This window comes from Trachypithecus francoisi, unplaced genomic scaffold, assembly GCF_009764315.1.
Source record: "Trachypithecus francoisi isolate TF-2019V2 unplaced genomic scaffold, Tfra_2.0 Lachesis_group15, whole genome shotgun sequence".
Taxonomy (NCBI): Eukaryota; Metazoa; Chordata; class Mammalia; order Primates; family Cercopithecidae; genus Trachypithecus; species Trachypithecus francoisi.
Window position 1 is genome coordinate 84,985,192 of NW_022681460.1, and position 17,809 is coordinate 85,003,000.

Here is a 17,809-nt window from a genome sequence, read left to right on the forward strand (position 1 = left end):
GAGTCAATTGGATATCTACATGGAGGAAATTTGAGTAGACCACATAAAATCAAGATGGATTGTCAATCTAACAACAACAACAAAAAAATGAAGCAATAAAGCTTCTAGTAAAAAAAACAACCTTAGGTAGTCCAACATTTCTTAAGCAAGTCACAAAAGGTAATAATTACAAAGGAAAAGTTTGAAAAAAAACAGATTTCTTTAACATTAAGAACTTGTTTATTGACAGACACGATTAAGAGAATATTTCTAACTGTAAATATGAGACATTACATATATCAAGGAACACATAACCAGAAAAAGAAAGAACACCTACAAATAAATAAGAAAAAGACAACCCAATTTTTAAAATAGGCAAAAGACTTGAAAAGGTGTTTCACAAAAAAGAACATCCAAATTATGGATAATCATACGAAAAGGTGCTAAACTTCCCTAATAATCAGGAAAACACATTGAAAACTATGATGATATACCTTTACACAACCATCAGAATGACCAATTTTTTAAAATAAATAATCCCAAGAATTGGCAAGAATATACAAGTGGTACTACCCCACATTGCTGACACAGTGATAAACTGGCACAGTTCCTTTGGAAAACTGGCAGTATCTTTTACAGTTGAATGGACACCTATTCTATGAACTAGTAGTTGTACTCTGAGTTACATGTCCAACAGAAATGTGTACATGTATATGCCGAAAGACATGTGGAAGAATCATAGTAGTGTTATTTGTAGTAAACATATAAAACAAACATATAGAATGCTCATTCACAATGGATAATTTACAATATATTCCTGCAGTAGAATACAGGAAGATGAATGAACTATTGATACCTGCAACAACAGGGATAGTTATAATCATCCAATACATGCAAAATATTGAGTGAAAGAAGCCAGACTATAAATGAATACAAGACTAAACTATGGTGCCATAAGTAGGATAGCAATTAACTTTGGAGTGGAAGAAGCAAATTAGGACAAGGTAGGAACCCAAGAGAGGCCCCCAGAGTGATGGATATGATACGTACTTTGCCTTGATCTGAGTGTTGGTTACACAACTGGTTTCACTTTGTTGAGCCAGTACCTATAATGTGCATGTACTTTTCTATATGTCTGTGATGCTTCCTTCGAAAAGTTTAATTTAAATGTTGTGAGAAAACAATTATTATTTATTCCTTGATGATGGGAGTATAACTTGAGAGGACCTCTTTGGAGGGCAATTTGATATTTAACAACTGAGTAATTTCGTTTCTAGAAGTTTGTCATATGGACATATTCACTAGCAATGAAGAAAATAAAGAGAATAATACATTTATAACATTTTGAAGCACTTGTTGTCATACATTTTTTCAGATATTTTACATGTATTAGTGTATTTATTAATTCCAATAAACCTATGAGACAGGTGATGATGTGTTCAGAAATGTAAATAGCAGCATTACTTGCAATAATAAAAACTGGAAATCTATAATCTCCAATAATGAAATAAATTAATTATTATCTCATTCATATAGTAAAATGAATAAAGTAAACATATATTAAAATAGATTGAAAATTATTAATAAAATTTACAACACAGGGCTAAAATGATCATTTTAGAGCTCATTTTGTTTTAAAAACTGAAGATGAACATCATACACACAGAAATAAACCTGCAAAGCTACAAACTAAACTGCTAAGTCTGGTTATCTCTGGGAGGTGGGATTGTGAGGAAGACGTATTCTTTGCAGTTTATACATTTCTCTATTGATGGAATGTTTTACTGTAAGGAATGCATTATATTCATAATTAGGAATAAAAATGTAAAGCTATTTCCCATTTTATTAAAAAAGTAATGATAATAATGATATACCTTAATTTCTCCATTCTTCAGCTAAAACGCCAAACAATATGGAATAAATTCAAGAAACTAGCTTATTTTAAAATATATCCAGAAACATATTTTTTATATTAAAATGAGATTAAACGGAATATATCTCAAAACGCCTGCATCTAAATCCCTTTGCATTTTTTTGGTCAACTCTTAAGAGTGATCTTTAAATCCATTTTATCTTAACACCAGCCAAAATCAAAAAAAGGTATCGTAATGAGTATCTTTACCTTTATATTCTCTTTATAGAAAATTATGTCTATATTTCCTGCCTCTTTGTTTTGGTGATACTGAATGGAAACTTTAATTCACGAGATTTGAAAGTAAACTTTGTAAAATGACACAAGTGTAAAAACCATTAGTGGCAACAACATTTGCTAAATACTGACATCTGACTGTGTGATAGATCAAGTTTAGCTGCTTGGGCTATCTAATTAGAAAAATGAAGGTATATGGAAAAAAATAAGAAGTCGTTGGCACCCAGGTCAATAGAATAACTTGTAATAGAACTGTTTTTCAGCCTTACCTAACTAAAAAAGAATGTTTTCAAGAGTTGGAGTTTAAAATATGTCAGCCAAATTGCAAGGCATAAAAAGTGTATTTATATGCACACAAACAATTTAGGAAAATTCGTAGCCAGGAGAAATGCATGTTAAACCAAAGTGTTTAAAATCTCTTTTTCTCTTTCTCTTTCACTATGGACTTCTGATTAAACAATTCTTCAAGAAGATAAATTGCAAGTCTTCTAGTATTCACACCTAAAAGTTCAGAAGACACTGGCAAGAAGGAGGAAAAGAAAGAAAGAAAGAGAGAGAGAAAGAAAGAAAGAAAGAAAGAAAGAAAGAAAGAAAGAAAGAAAGAAAGAAAGAAAGAAAGAAAGAAAGAAAGAAAGAGAAAGAAAGAAAAACAAGGTACCTGAAGGAACTGTAAGCATTCAAAGCTTGGCACTGGATTTGGCAACAGGTGAATTTTCTTTGGAGAGTATTAATTTTGTAAGTCAAAGCTATTAAAATCCAACTTCCCTTTCAGGTCTACAAGGCATAATGCACAGGTCTCTTGCTCCAGCTCTCCCTAGGGATTGCATTTTATCCAACCAGTCCCACCCCCTTCACTGGCTCATATTTTAAGTACAAAGTCTGCTGGCCAAGACCATTCATTTAGTCTTGCCACATACTGTGAGGAAGTCTATGTCAATGTTAATCTGGCCTTCCCGGATAAGGATACATGCCCTTACCAAATGCACAAACCTACAGTTTCCAAAAATGTCTCATGACACTTTTAAATCTCGGGAAAAAGTAAAACCTTTAAAAAGGGTTTAATACCCTTTTTCTTCACAACTCTGTTGGAAACAGATTGTTATTCATTTATAAGTTATTCACTACCCTTTATTTTCAGCTTACTCTTTCAAGATGTCTGACACCAAGAATTCTTTGACCACGCTGGATTCAATCCATCATATTTCCTTCATATATAGATTCTCCTATTTTTTTCTCCTAAAGGATTGTTCCCTACATTCTCCATTTTCCCTCTTAAACTTCTATTCATCCTATAATCTCTGCTGTCAGTCCCATTAAAATGGGTGACTCTATGAGCCTGTCTGATGTCAGCTCTCTTACTTTTGCCCCAGCTTCCATCCTCTCTTACTCAAGTCTGTCTTCTCTCTCCTATATTGTCCATTTTTTTCCCATTCTACCTGCTATTATTTAAAAGCAAATATCCCATTCTCTCCATCTCACTTCAAAGAGACTTCACCTCACCTCTCCACAGAAGCTGCTTTGGAAAAGAGCCCTAGGAACCTCCACATTGCCAAATCCAATGGTCATTCCTGAATCCTCGTTTAGTTGGTCAGTTGTCAATGTTTGACACAATCCCTGCCTCCTCCTGGAAACATTTTTTCTCACTTTCAGTAGCCGTAAGACAGGGCTACTTTTCTGATTTTCCTCCTACCTGATTTTACACTTCTCAGTGTCCTTTTCAGGTTCTATCACCTCTCCTAACTAGTAGTTCCCCACAACACAGTCCTTGGTCTTCTCTGAGTTTACTTACTCTCTGGTTAATCTCACCCAGACTCATGGCTTCAAATATCATGTATTTGCTGAGCTCTCACAGATTTATATTTTCAACCTGACCTCTTCTTTGATCTCTGGACTTAAATATCCAGCCATGCATTCAACACCTCCAGTGGGATGTCTAATAGGCATCACAAATTTAACTGGTATAAACTAAGCTCCTTCCCACCTTGCCAAGAACTGCTCTTCCCATCGTCTTTTTCACTATAATACATGACAACTCCATCTGTCCACTGGTTCAGGCCGATAAATCCCAGAGTCTCCCTTTGCTCCTCCTTCAGTCACCTTCCCTCCATCCTATTTTGAATTCATCAGAAAGTCTTACTGACTGTAGTTTCAAAATATATGCAGAATCTGACCAGTGTTTACCACCTCCACTGCTACTACCCTGGTCCACACCACTATCACTGTCATTTGGATTGCAATAAACACTTAACTGGTCTTCCTATTTCCACTATTGTTTCTTCACTTGTTTTATTCTCAACACAGCTGACAGATTGATCCTTTGAAAACATATCATGTCATGTCACTCCTCTGCTCAAATTGGCTACTTGTGTCACTCAAAATGAATGACAAAGTCCTCACAATGATCTCAAGAGCTTCTTCTTTGTCCTGCCCCTTTCAACATCCAAGTTTCCCCTCTTACCACCTCTTCTACTATTTCACCCTTCTCTGATTCTGCTCCAGTCACATTGGGCTACTTGCTGTTTCTGGAATAAGCCAGGCTTACTCCCACTTCAGACTATTACCTCTGCCAGGAGTACTCTTTATCTAAGATAGAAACATGGCTCATGGCCGGGCACAGTGGCTCATGCCTGTAATCCCAGCACTTTGTGAGGCTGAGGCAGGCAGATTGCCTGAGGTCAGGAGTTTGAGACCAGGCTGGCTAACATGGTGAAACCCTGTCTCTACTAAAAATACAAAACAGCCAGGCATGGTGGCACATGCCTATAGTCCCAGCTACTCAGTCTCAGGAGGCTGAGGCAGGAGACTTGCTTGAACCCAGGAGATGGAGGTTGCAGTGAGCCAAGATTGCAGCCCTGCACTCCAGCCTGGGCGACAGAGCAAGACTCTGTCTCTACACACACACACACACACACACACACACACACACACACACATATCAAATCTTCACTCAGTGAGACCATCCTTACTGAAGTAACTACAGCCCTCCAAACTCTCCTACCTCCCCTTCTCAGCTTTTCTTTACAACAGTTATCATCACATATGTTTTACAATTTATGTACAGTGTTAAGTACCATGAAGACAGGAATATTTGTTTGTTTTGTTCACTGCTGCATTCCCAGCACTTGAAATAGTGCCTGGGACACAGTAAATACAGTCAGCTTGCGGCCAGGAAATGTGCTAGTTGCTAGATACAGTACTGGTTTATTCCTGTAACCACATTGTCTTAGTCCTTTTTCTGCTGCTATAACAGAATACCACAGACTGGGAAATTTACAAAGAAAGAAGTTTATTTCTCACCGTTCTGGAGGCAGGAAAGTCCAGGAGCATCACAGTAGCATCTGGCAAAGGTCATCCCATAGAGCACGGGTGAACAGAGTACAGGAGAGAGAGGAAATGGGGCAGAACCTCACCCTTTTATCAGAAATCCACTGTTGTGATAACTAACTCTCTCCTGAGACAATGGCATTAATCCAACCATGAGGGCAGATCCTGCATGAGAATAACCCCTTTTAAAGGCCCTACCACCCAATACTGTTACATTGGCAATTCCATTTAAATATGACTTTTGAAGGGGACATTCAAACCATTGCACACATGATCATTTCTCTGAGGTCAAACATTCCCATTCATATATCTCTGAAAAAAAATTTTATTTCAGAAAACATATCAAGTAAAATATTTATTACAACTGCACTTATGTTCCAGAAACACGCCAGGTTAACTCCTTTTGCTGATATCCTCATAAATCTGCCTGACAGTATAAACCAGAGTATCTTTTCTTAAAAGTGTGTTTCCTAATAAAACTCAATAGAAGAAAACAAGTTCTCTACCTACTTTAAAATTAACTCAAAGAGGTACTCTATAAACAAACTCAATAATAATACCACTTTATTAATTTTTCACTGTGTATAACGTGGTTTTTTTTCTGATTTTTGGCACCAGGATTCCTGTATTCTGTGAACTCCTTGGCAAAAATTACATGTCATGTTTTTTAGAGAGAATTCGTTATATGCACTAGACTTGTCTGATTAACTTTTAAAATTTGAAGAAAATAATCATTTATAATGAAAGCAGAAGAAATTTAAGAGAACCAACAGCAAAGAATTATTTAATAAGCTACTTTTTATTTTTTCTCATTCTAGTCTCATCTCTTTGAATAAAGCACTGTTAAAGCTATCTGTTGTTGAAACAACAGGATTTGGCTGGTGGCTTCCAGACCACCTTGTGGCTGAAACAGCAATGTGTTCATCAGAGCTATTTTTCTTCTACTTCTTTTATGTCTATGTCAACAATAGATGACATTGGCATTCCCTTTGCACTTGGGTGTGGCCATATGACTGGATCATCATGTGTGATTTTTGTCCTATGATTCAGGCTGAAGCATTAAGAAACCTCTTATGTGATTCTGTTCACTCATTTTTTAGCCGAATGTGAAGGAAGCTTGAGTCCTTGAAGGACCACAAGATAGACTGCTCACTGATCAGGAACATCTACTTTGGATCTGGTATATCAGCAATAAATATACTTTTATTGTGTTAAGCCATTAGGAGTCGGGAGTTTATTGTGGCAGTCATTGTTACTTATTTTAAGTAAAATACTAGTAGAAATTGGGCCCCCAGAGGTAACTAGTCCATAGTCCTATCACAGGTATATTCTCCAGATGTCTGGCAGGAGCACATGTAAAATAAACATACCACATAGCATCAAGAAAAGCTGCCTTTCATCTGTTTTACGCAGTGACTACTACAGCATGGCAGAAGTAAATTAAGGCTTCCCAGAACCAAGAAATGTTCTTAAATATAAGTTGAAATGATTTGGAATGCAGTTCAGTGAATAAGAACCTTTATTTACTTTTTAAATCAAAGTTAAGCTTAATTTCTGCTCCCCGCCCTTTGCTCTCATTAGTAATGAATTTAATAAGAATTTTTGAACCTATTTTCCCCAGTCAGAAAAATCTTTCAAAGAGTTCTCTAAACATCCCTAATATACCATGACCTATTTCCCCTTAAAACTATAAAATAAATCTATTCATATATATTTTTTGAATGTCTACTAGACCCAAAGTACCGAGATAATCCTGTGGAGAATGAAAAGTACAATATATGGTGCCTACTCCTATCCCTGAGTTTAACTTTCCTAATTCAATCCCTCCATAATTTAAACAGTGCTTTATAAAATACCAACATATGTGTCTATGATGATCAAGAAAGATGAGTTGGGATTATACTTGGAAGTAGGAGACTATAGATGAGACAGAAATCAATAATGGAGAAGTGAGAACAGGAGTGGACTAACAAGGACAGGGAAGTAGGACGAGCTATTAACAAGATTTTGTTTTCTGGTTTTGAGGGGTAGAAGTTTTCCCACAATTATACAGGTGTTGCCTAGTGCCATGGCTCCTGAACACTCCAGTGTTGTGTTTCTAGACAGATATTACCTATGTTTGTGGTTGTTGAACTGTACTCCAACCTAGGCGCTTCTTAGACTAAGGCTGCGTTTACAAGGATGAGGATTCTAGGAACAGGTCTAAGGGACAAGAGCAGCCCTGAACCAGGGCCTGGAGGTGGCCTGTGTTAGAAAATTGCCTGTAAAGTAATTCAGGCCCAAGTGTTCTTAGAAGACAGACATGGAGCCCAGTTTCTGAATCTTTTGTGATTGCCAATGGCACTAAACAGATAGAGGTTTGCATTCTTGTTCTGCGGCTTGCGAGCTGGTGATGTTATTTGTATATCACTTTGCTTCTCTGAACCTCCAGTTTCCTCACCTGTAAGATGGGACTGCTCACAGGACATATTTCATAGTGTTATTATAGGAATTGAGATGATATATGTAAAGGACTCAGCACAGCGTTTGACACATAGTAAGCACTCCACAAATGGTTATTATTTAAATGCCTCATATGCATAATATTCAAGGTTCTAAGAGAAGATCTTTTAATTTCATCCATCCTTTCAACCAACCAGAAAATTTTAAAAACCACCACCACCACAACAAAAACACTTGATTATCTGAATGACCTGATTATGGACACATATGAAGAATGCTCTGAAAAAATATACATAATTTTTTTGAGACAGAATGTCACTCTGTCGCCCAGGCTGGAGAGCAGTGGCACAGTCTTGGCTCACTGCAACCTCCGCTTCCTGAGTTCAAGTGATTCTCTCACTTTAGCCTCCTGAGTAGCTGGGACTACAGGCGAGCACCACCACACCCAGCTAATTTTAGTATTTTTAGTAGTAACAGGGTTTCACCTTGTTGGCCAGTCTGGCCTTCAACTCCTAACCTCAAGTGATCCACCCGCCTTGGCCTCCCAAAGTACTGGGATTATAGGCATGAGCCACAGCGTCCAGCCTGAAAATATATTTGAATGCAATAATACAGGCTTTAAAGATTTAACAAAAGATCTTCATGAAGATTTCCCCAAGCTGTATAGCAGACTGAAGAAAAAATTGTTTTCCTACTACTTTATGGTCATTACCAAATAACCTGACTGATATGGTTTGAATGTTTGTCCCTTCCAAATCTTATGTTGAAATATGATCCCCTGTGTTGGAGGTGAAGCCCAGTAAGAGATGCCGGATTACCGGGGCGGATCCCTCATGAATGGCTTAGCGCCATTTTGGTAAAGAATGAGCTCTTTCTCTGGTAAATCACGTGAGAGCAGTTTGTTTGTTTGTTTGTTTGAGACGGAGTCTCGCTCTGCCGCCCAGGCTGGAGTGCAGTGGCCGGATCTCGGCTCACTGCAAGCTCCGCCTCCCAGGTTCACGCCATTCTCCTGCCTCAGCCTCCTGAGTAGCTGGGACCACAGGCGCCTGCTAACGCGCCCGGCTAATTTTTTGCATTTTTAGTAGAGACGGGGTTTCACCGTGTTAGCCAGGATGGTCTCCATCATCTGACCTCGTGATCCTCCCGCCTCGGCCTCCCAAAGTGTTGGGATTACAGGACCAGCCGTTTGTTTGTTTTTAAGTGTGGCACCTCCCCCATCTCTTTCCTGCTCCTGTTCTCACCATGTGACATGCCTGCTCCTCCACCTTCTTGAAGCCCTGGCCGGAAGGAGATACCAGCACCACGCTTCCTCTACAGCCTGCAGAACCGTGAGCCAAAATAAATCGCTTTTCTTTATAAAGTATCCAGTCTCAGGTATTCCTTTATAGCAACGCAAAAACAAACACACTGACACTGACTCTGAATATCAGCCCTGCCTATCTCGCCACACATCCAACAACGAATGGCTGATAACAAAAGGAAGTGAACTTAGAACTCTTAGTATTTACTTCTCATTTGCAAACCAATGCTGACCTTCCTTTTTGCTCTTACTAGAGTATACTTACATTATAAAGCCTATGAGGCACATTCTCTTTGCTATAAATGTACATGACTTAAAAAATAAATAGAAGCTTAAAGTACAGTTAGCTCACAATTATTCATGTACAAAATAGGATCTTTGTGAGTTAAACACATCAGATTAGCCTGAAATATAAAACTTTCTACATTCAGTAGGCACCCAGTTTTTCCTACACCACAAAGGCAGACTGAGATCACTCAAAATACAATTGCATTTTACTGGATTCTAAATAAAACCAAAAAGATAGTCTTCTGTCAAACAAATCCCCTAAAACACATTAGCTAGTTGATCTTGGATGAGATATTTGCATTCTCTGGTCTTATTTTCCTCCTCTGAACAGTAAGGGAGTGAGACTAAGCAGTTTCTGAAGTTCTTTCCAGATGCAATATTCTGACATTCTCTCTTGAAGCTGATATCCCCCCATTAGCAGTGACTCATAGAGACTTCTAAGATAGTCTAGCCAAACCGTATCCAATGCTGGAAGCCCCACTACAACATCTGATTGACCATCTCCATTGACAGGAAATTTACCACCTCCTAAGATAGTCCAATCAAACTTCCAGCAGCTATTTTCAATAGTAGGTTCTTCCTTAGACTAAGCAAAAATCTACCTGTATTAGACGGGGTTCTCCCGAGAAAGAAAATCAGTAACATATATACTATGAAAAACCAGCTCATGGGATTATGGAGGCTCAGAAATGTCAGTCTGCAGTCTGCAAACTGAAAACTCAGGAAAGCCAATGGTGTAATTCTAGTCTGAGTGTTACAGGAAAGGAGTCCCGATCCAGACCTCAAGAGAGGGTTCTTGGATCTTGCACAAGAAAGAATTCAGTAAAGCAAGAGTAAGGTGAAAGCAAGTTTATTAGGAAAGCAAAGGAATAAAAGAATAGCTACTCCACAGACAGAGCAGCCCTGAGAGCGGCTGGTTGTCCATTTTTATGGTTATTTCTTGATGATATGCTAAACAAGGAATGCATGCTTCCCCTTTTTAGACCAGATAAGGTAACTTCCTTTTGTTGTCATGGCATTTGTAAACTGTCATGGCACTGGTGGGAGTGTAGCAGTAAGGACAACCAGAGGTCACTCTCGTGGCCATCTTGGTTTTAGTGGGTTTTGGCTGGCTTCTTTACTGCAACCTGTTTTGTCAACAAGGTCTTTATGACCTGTATCTTGTGCCAATGTTGGAAGTAAAAGTTGGTGCCACAAAGTGAAAATTAGCACTCAGGCAAAAGTTTTTTCAGCAAGGCAATTTTCTTCTATAGAAGGGTACGGCTCACTGGTGGATCAGTGGCAAGAGCACACCGGACAAGGGAAAGGAAGGGGTTTTATTCCTAATGCGCTAGTCCCTACTGCTGTGTCTTTCCCCTATTGGCTAGGGTTGGACCGCACTATCTAAACTGACCCGATTGGCTAATGTTTGAAATTGAACACAGCTAACTAGGCAGGAAGGGGAAGGTTATCTGTTATGGCACAAGGCATGTCTAGGCTTGTCAGGGAAAGTCAGGGTGCAGCAAGGGCGGGAAGGGTTGTTTACAGCACGGGTAACTATAGAAACTCGAGAAACAAAGAACCGGAAGAACAGGGAATTAAAATCTTTTGAAGAGGAATTTATCATCTCTATCACCAACCTCCTATCTCATCCTGTGACTTAGAATAGCTTGTCTAGGAATGCAGTCCAGTAGATCTCAGACTCATTTTACCAAGCTCCTGTTTAAGATGGAGTTGCTCTGGTTCACACGCCTCTGAGATGAGTCCAAAGAACTAGAAAACCAGTGTAGCCAATGGTGTAAATCCTAGTCCGAAGGCAGGAAAATATAAGATACGATGTCCCAGCTGGAGCAAATGAGCAAGAAGAAAAAGAGACAAATTTCCCCCTCTTCTACCTTTTTATTCCTTTTTATTATACTCAGGCCTTCCACAGATTGCACAATCCCCTCCCCAAACTACTTTACTGAGTCTACCCATTCAGATGCTAATTTTACATAGAAACAGCATCATAGACACACCCAGAAACAATGTTTAATCTGGGCACCACGTGACACAGTCAAGCTGATACCAAAAATTAACTATCTCTGAAATTTTTGCTTATAGATCATGAAAACTGAATATTCTATGTGTAAACCAAAAATAAAACTAAAAGCCCCTCAGCTATCTGAATGGACCCCTCCTCTCAGCAAGAACATTCTAAAGTTAACCTGAAAAAACTAGTTTAGGCCATGATGGAAAGAGAGAACCAGACATGCCTCATTATACTCTCTTCCTTTTTGGAATTACTGGTAGAACAGACTCTTTAAGTCTGATAAGAAGCATTTATAGTCTAGTCTTTCTGAAACCTGCTACCTGGAGGCCTCATCTGCATGGTAAACTCTTGTCTTTAAAACCCTGTATTGTAACCCAGACATTCCTTGTTTTAGATAATAACTCTTTCAACCAATTGCTAATCAGCAAGTCTTTAAATCACCTATGGCCCGGAAGCCCCTGCTTCAAGTTGCCCCACCTTTCTGGACTGAACCAATGTACCTCTTACATGCATTGATTGATGTCTTCCGTCTTCCTAAAATGTATAAAACCAAGCTGTGACCCGACCACCTTGGACGCATGTGGTCAGGACCTCCTGAAGCTGTGTCAGAGGTGTGTCCTTAACCTTGATCGAATAAACATTCTAAATTGATTGAGACCTGTCTCACATACTTTTGGTTTACAAATGTAATTATACTTCTCTACATCAGGACTACAATAATGAATATAACAATCTCCTTATGAAGGATTAAAGTGTATAATGTAATTTAACTTTTGTATATTGGTATAGCTGAAGGGCAAGAACTTAATTTCTTGAAATGTTCCTGTCTGAACGACATCCTGTACACATTGACATTCTACTTTCTACACTGAGCTTCATTCCAACAAGCATGAAAACAATTGTCCAGATGTTCTGAAACATACTTATGTTTATTACCTCCATGTAAATGTCTGCATTTTCATGTGGTTTGTGTGGACATGCTTTAAGAATAATTAAATAAAAGTTATCTGATATATGCATGCATATATATATATATTTTGGGGGGGAGGGTGGGTACTGAGTTTCCCTCTTGTTGCCCAGGCTGGAGTGCACTGGCACAATCTCAGCTCACAGCAACCTCCGCCTCCGGGGTTCAAACCATTCTCCTGCCTCAACCTCCGGAGTAGCTGGGATTACAGGCATGGGCCGCCACGTCCAGCTAGTTTTGTATTTTTAGTAGAGACGGGGTTTCTCCATGTTGGTCAGGCTGGTCTCGAACTCTGGACCTCAGGTGATCCACCCGCCTCAGGCATATATTTATAAAGGGTGATATTCTAATACTTAGATCATCAGATTGATTCAAACACAGCATTGTTAGCGGATGGGGGTCTCGATCCAGACCCCAGAAAAGGGTTATTGGATCTCACGCAAGAAAAAATTCAGAGTGAGTCCACAGTGCAAAACAAAAGTAACTTTATCAAGAAAATAAAGTGGTGAGAGAACAGCTACTCTATCAACAGAGTAGGGTGTTCCCAAAAGTAAGAGAAACGCTTCCACCCTAGGTACAATGCTTGTTTATTTATAAGATTAAAAAAAGATCATGGGGAGATGTGTTCTGCTACAAGGGTTTGTGATAAAGGATTAATTTTCTTAATTGCTATATTTTGCAAGAATCGATATTATTATCTTTAAAGCAAAATTAGGAATGCTTCTGTTCTCAAGATATCGGGATACCAGGGCACTCCTGAGTCTGGATCTGTTTCGTAAATGTTACCAATCTGTTCCCTTAATTGTAGGCATATAGAGACTAGGAATACCTAACTTTCTGGGAATGCAGCCCAACATGTCCCAGTCTCATTTTTCCCTGCCCTCACTGAAGATGGAGTCACTCTGGTTCAAACGCCTCTGACAGCATTACTACTAGGGCTTAATAATATCTTTGAAATTTTATCACATTAAAAATGTGTGGGAGAGCTCTCAAAGGTTTTAAGCTAACAAGTTAGATTTAGTTAAACTCTCTGAATAATAATATATTCATTTTTGTTTGCTTTTATTTACCATAGCTATAGGCATCCAAGATACTCTACAAATGTTGGAATCCAAATACTTCTTCACTGTAATCATAAAGGAATCACTTTTCTAAGCATGGAAATTTACCTGATTGCTTCTATACTTTCAAATCAACATTAACTCATAGTCTCTTATAAAATCTGAAACAGCAGAACAACTTATTGAATATCTTGGTTCTAGGAATGTGCACAGACTGAGCACAGCCATACGCAGAATTAAGCATCACATTTTTGTAGACTATTCATAAAGTGAGGAGTTTCATTTGTACTCATAAATGATACTGGGAATAGACCTTAACACTACTGTGTTTTTAAATAAGCTTGATCTAAAAACCGTATCAAGAAGTTTAGAAATATGCAAGAGTGCCTGACAGGTAAAAGGTGCTGCCCTAGGCAAAGTGACAAAATAAACTTAGCTGTAAATATTGGGCTTCAGTTTTCTCATTTGCAAAATGGAAGTAACACCACCAAACTGTGTAGCCTCCAGAGAGGAAAAAGTGTGAAAGAGTTTTGAAAACCCTAGAGAATACCACATAGGCATAAAGATGTTAGAATAGTTGCAATTACTGTTGCTTTCATATAAGTTTCCATTCTCATTTTAATATTAACCCAATTGTCTAAATCTCTTATTTAAAAGAAAAATCCAAGCTAGAATTTTCTTCAGGACAAACTTTCTCAAGACATTTTAGAATTTCCTGCTTATTTTACTGCCAGCCAAAAGTACTGCAAAAACACCCACTCTTGTAATTCCTTCACACCTCTGTTTCCAATCCTGGCCAGATCCTCAAACACACAAAAAAAGATGTGTTAAGATAGTCAGGGGAAAAGTTCAGTGGATGCTACTGAACAACAAACTTTGGAACAAAAGTGATGGAAGTTATTTTTTGGTACTCAGCTTGCAGTTCTTCCATCAACAACTAATATGATAAACCTGCTCTAATTTCTAGAGTTTTGATGATTAAGCATTGCAATTGCTCATCATGTTTTCCATGTATCATATTTGTAATCCTAATGTCCAGAACTAAAATCCTTTATCTTCCTAAGGCAACAGAACATGTAGGAGCATTCAAACCCTATCACACTTGAAAAGAAGTTCAAGGCTACATATATAATATTCAGTAACTTGATAATAACTTGTTTTATTCATATCCTTTAACACTTACTCGAGTAAGAATATTCAGGAAAGTGTGGAAAGAAAATAAAGGTCATCATGTTTTGATGGGATAATCTCAATGTCAAATGATTTCCCTCTAGTTTCCCTCAAGCTCTTGGGAGTGGTTATGGAGTTTAGGTCAGTTTTTTTCAGCTAAAGAAAGATACAGGGCTTTATAAAATAAGACAAAGAGTGGAACAGGGAATAACACTAGGAAAAAATAATATTTTTATGGTGAAAAATTGCCACAAACAAAATGGAAACTAACAGGCATATTAATTTTAGGGTGTTTTGATGACATCATTCTTTTAAAGGCCATTAGAAGTCAGTGAGTTATTTAAAGGATAAGGTTAGAAGGGCTTAGGGGAACTAAAACCCCACAATTTCCAGGAAATACAAAGCATGTGTCTACCCTAATATATCTTTAAGGTATAATTAAAAGAAGAAAGCTTTAATGCTTTTCTAGTCATGGTAGACTCCTGTGCGCATGTGTGTGTGTGTGTGTGTTTTTTTTTTTTAAACCAAAAGAAGAAAAACAACAACAGTGAAACTAAAACCACCAAGTTCAATTCCGTGGGCCAAATCCTAAAAATAGGTCAGACTCAGCTTTCTTATGGAAAGAAATACAAAGTAAGAGAGAAAAAAAACAGAAGATCTGAACTGCTTTTCAAAGTCGTCTGAATTTAATGCCAAGTCCACGTGGTGCCGTGGTTTTTAGGGGCCTCTGGTGAGCTGCGTTGGGCTCTGTACAGTCACCAGAGGTTGAGCACATGACCTTGGGATGTGACAGAAGGAAAAGTTATTAAAAAGCATACATGCTTCATTCTTTATGCTATTGTTTAAACATATAATTTCAATTATTAGAGAAAAATGTCATAGCTGCATTTTAGAGTTTTCTATGTTAGTTCTCCATAAGTTCACACAGAAAATGGTGGAATAAAAATGTAACAGTTCATACTCTGCATTTTGAATACTGTTTTCAGTATGTTTTTCTTCATGTCTATAAAGACCATGGTTTAAAAAAATTAAAAGTTTATATTTGTGTACATCTGTGTCCGCACAGAATGATAAAATAAAAAACACTTTAAGATTGTAATTCAGGACATTTCTTCATGATCACTTCCTCTTTCATAAATACCCTCTTTAGTTTGGAATATACTCCAAGACAAGAGACTTACTTTGGAGTAGCTTTCCCAATGAATTACTTTAGTCACAATTTTCTTAAAGATGATACATCTATTGAGATCAAGAGATGGGAGTCAAATGCTTGTTCTACATGTGTTTACCTTCTAGATTCATCTTTAGCAGTTAGATGATTAGGGGTAGATGCTTACTGAGTACATGGCACAGATGTAGATGCTCATTCCGTCACTTCAGGTAGATCGTCAAAATCAGTAGATCAATAGATCATTGAGCTCAATAAGCATCTACGCCTGTGCCATGTGCCACTTTGGACACTAAGATAAATAAGAACTTCAGCATGTATTAGTGAAAAGAGCTTAAAATCGTTCACATGTCATGCTTGGCTCATTGCCTGACAAAGAATAAGCCCTGTTAGCAGCGGCAATGACGTCAATGCCAGTGAAGACGGCTCTAAATGCAAAGCATCCCCAAAATTCTGTGCTTTCTGTTTTCAAAAGCACATTGTGCTGTTAGTTCTGTTTTTAATAACAGGCTTTCTACCTACTGTTTATAGTGCAGGGCCAGGAAAAGAGGATTAGACAAATATACAAAAGCCTACAACACAATATGTAATGTGATTAGGGAGATATAAACAAAGTATTATGGGTTGCTCAAAATAGAGTGTTGAAATGAGGAAAGACTGTTTTTTTGGGAGTTGATACCAGAACTGGGATTTGAAAGATGGGAAACAGCTCAACAAAGAATTCAGCTATGTATTAACAGAATATATCAAGGGAGTTAGTTGTCAGGCCAGATAGTGGCCAGTTTTGAATGCTGAGCTAAGAACTTATTTTAGATTTTATTCACCAAGGACTAAGGAACCACTAAAGATATTTGAAGAAGGGAATAAAATATACATATACCTACATATTTCTAAGCATATAGGAGTGTATGTATGTTGGTAGGTATGTATATATTTATGTATCTCAAAGTACAAGACTACTCCAAAATTCTGTTTTCCTAGGTGGTTAATAATTTACTCTTGACATTGGATATAAAAACTCAAGTCTTTCTGGTTATTAAGCAGTCATGGAAAGCATTCTGGGGAGATAATGGTCTGGCTGCAGAAGGCAAGCTAGAAAAACTAGGGGTGTACACGAGGCTCCACTGATGTTGGGTGCTGCGTCCGTCTGTGGTAGGTGGGAGCACAGGCCTGCGGCAGGGCAACTGGACAATGACCTGGACCCTGAAGCACCTCAGGAAGACTCTGACTCATGACACCTGTTCATACCCTCCAGGCAGGTTGGAAGCTGCTTGCTTATGTCCCACAAACGAGGACTAATTTATTCTCAAGTACTTGCATAGGAAGGGTGATACTACAAGACTGAAATGCTACCCATCCTAGATGCTGGGAGACAGTTCCTGGTTAGACCTGGAGGTGGTGTGGGAGCAGAAAGGCATCTTGTCTGCACCTCAACAGTTGCATGCTTCCTCTTCTACTTGTTGGTTTATAAGCTCCCTAGGACTGCTGTAATAAACTGGGTGGGTTCAAACAACAGAAATTCATTCTCTCACAGTCCTAAAGGTCAGGGTCCAAAATCAACATGCTGGTGGGGCCATGCTCTGTCTGAAGGCTCTAGCAGTAAGAATCCTTCCTGCCTCTTCTAGCTTCTGGTGGTTGTTGACAATTCTTAGCATTCCTTGGCTTGTAGCTACACCACTCCAATCTCTGCCTCCCTCTTCACGTTGCTTTCTCCGCATGTGTGTCTGTGCCCACATTTCCCCCTCTTATGAAGGTATCCATGATTAGATTAATCCAGTATGACCTCATCTTAACTTAATTACATCTGCAAAGACCTTCTTTGTAAGTAAGGTCACAGTCACAGGTTCTGGGGCTTAAAACTTTAACATATCTTTTTAGAGGACATAATTCAACCCTGATAATTGACTCATTGATCACTAAAGACAAAATGCTGTGTCTCTCAGCATTCAA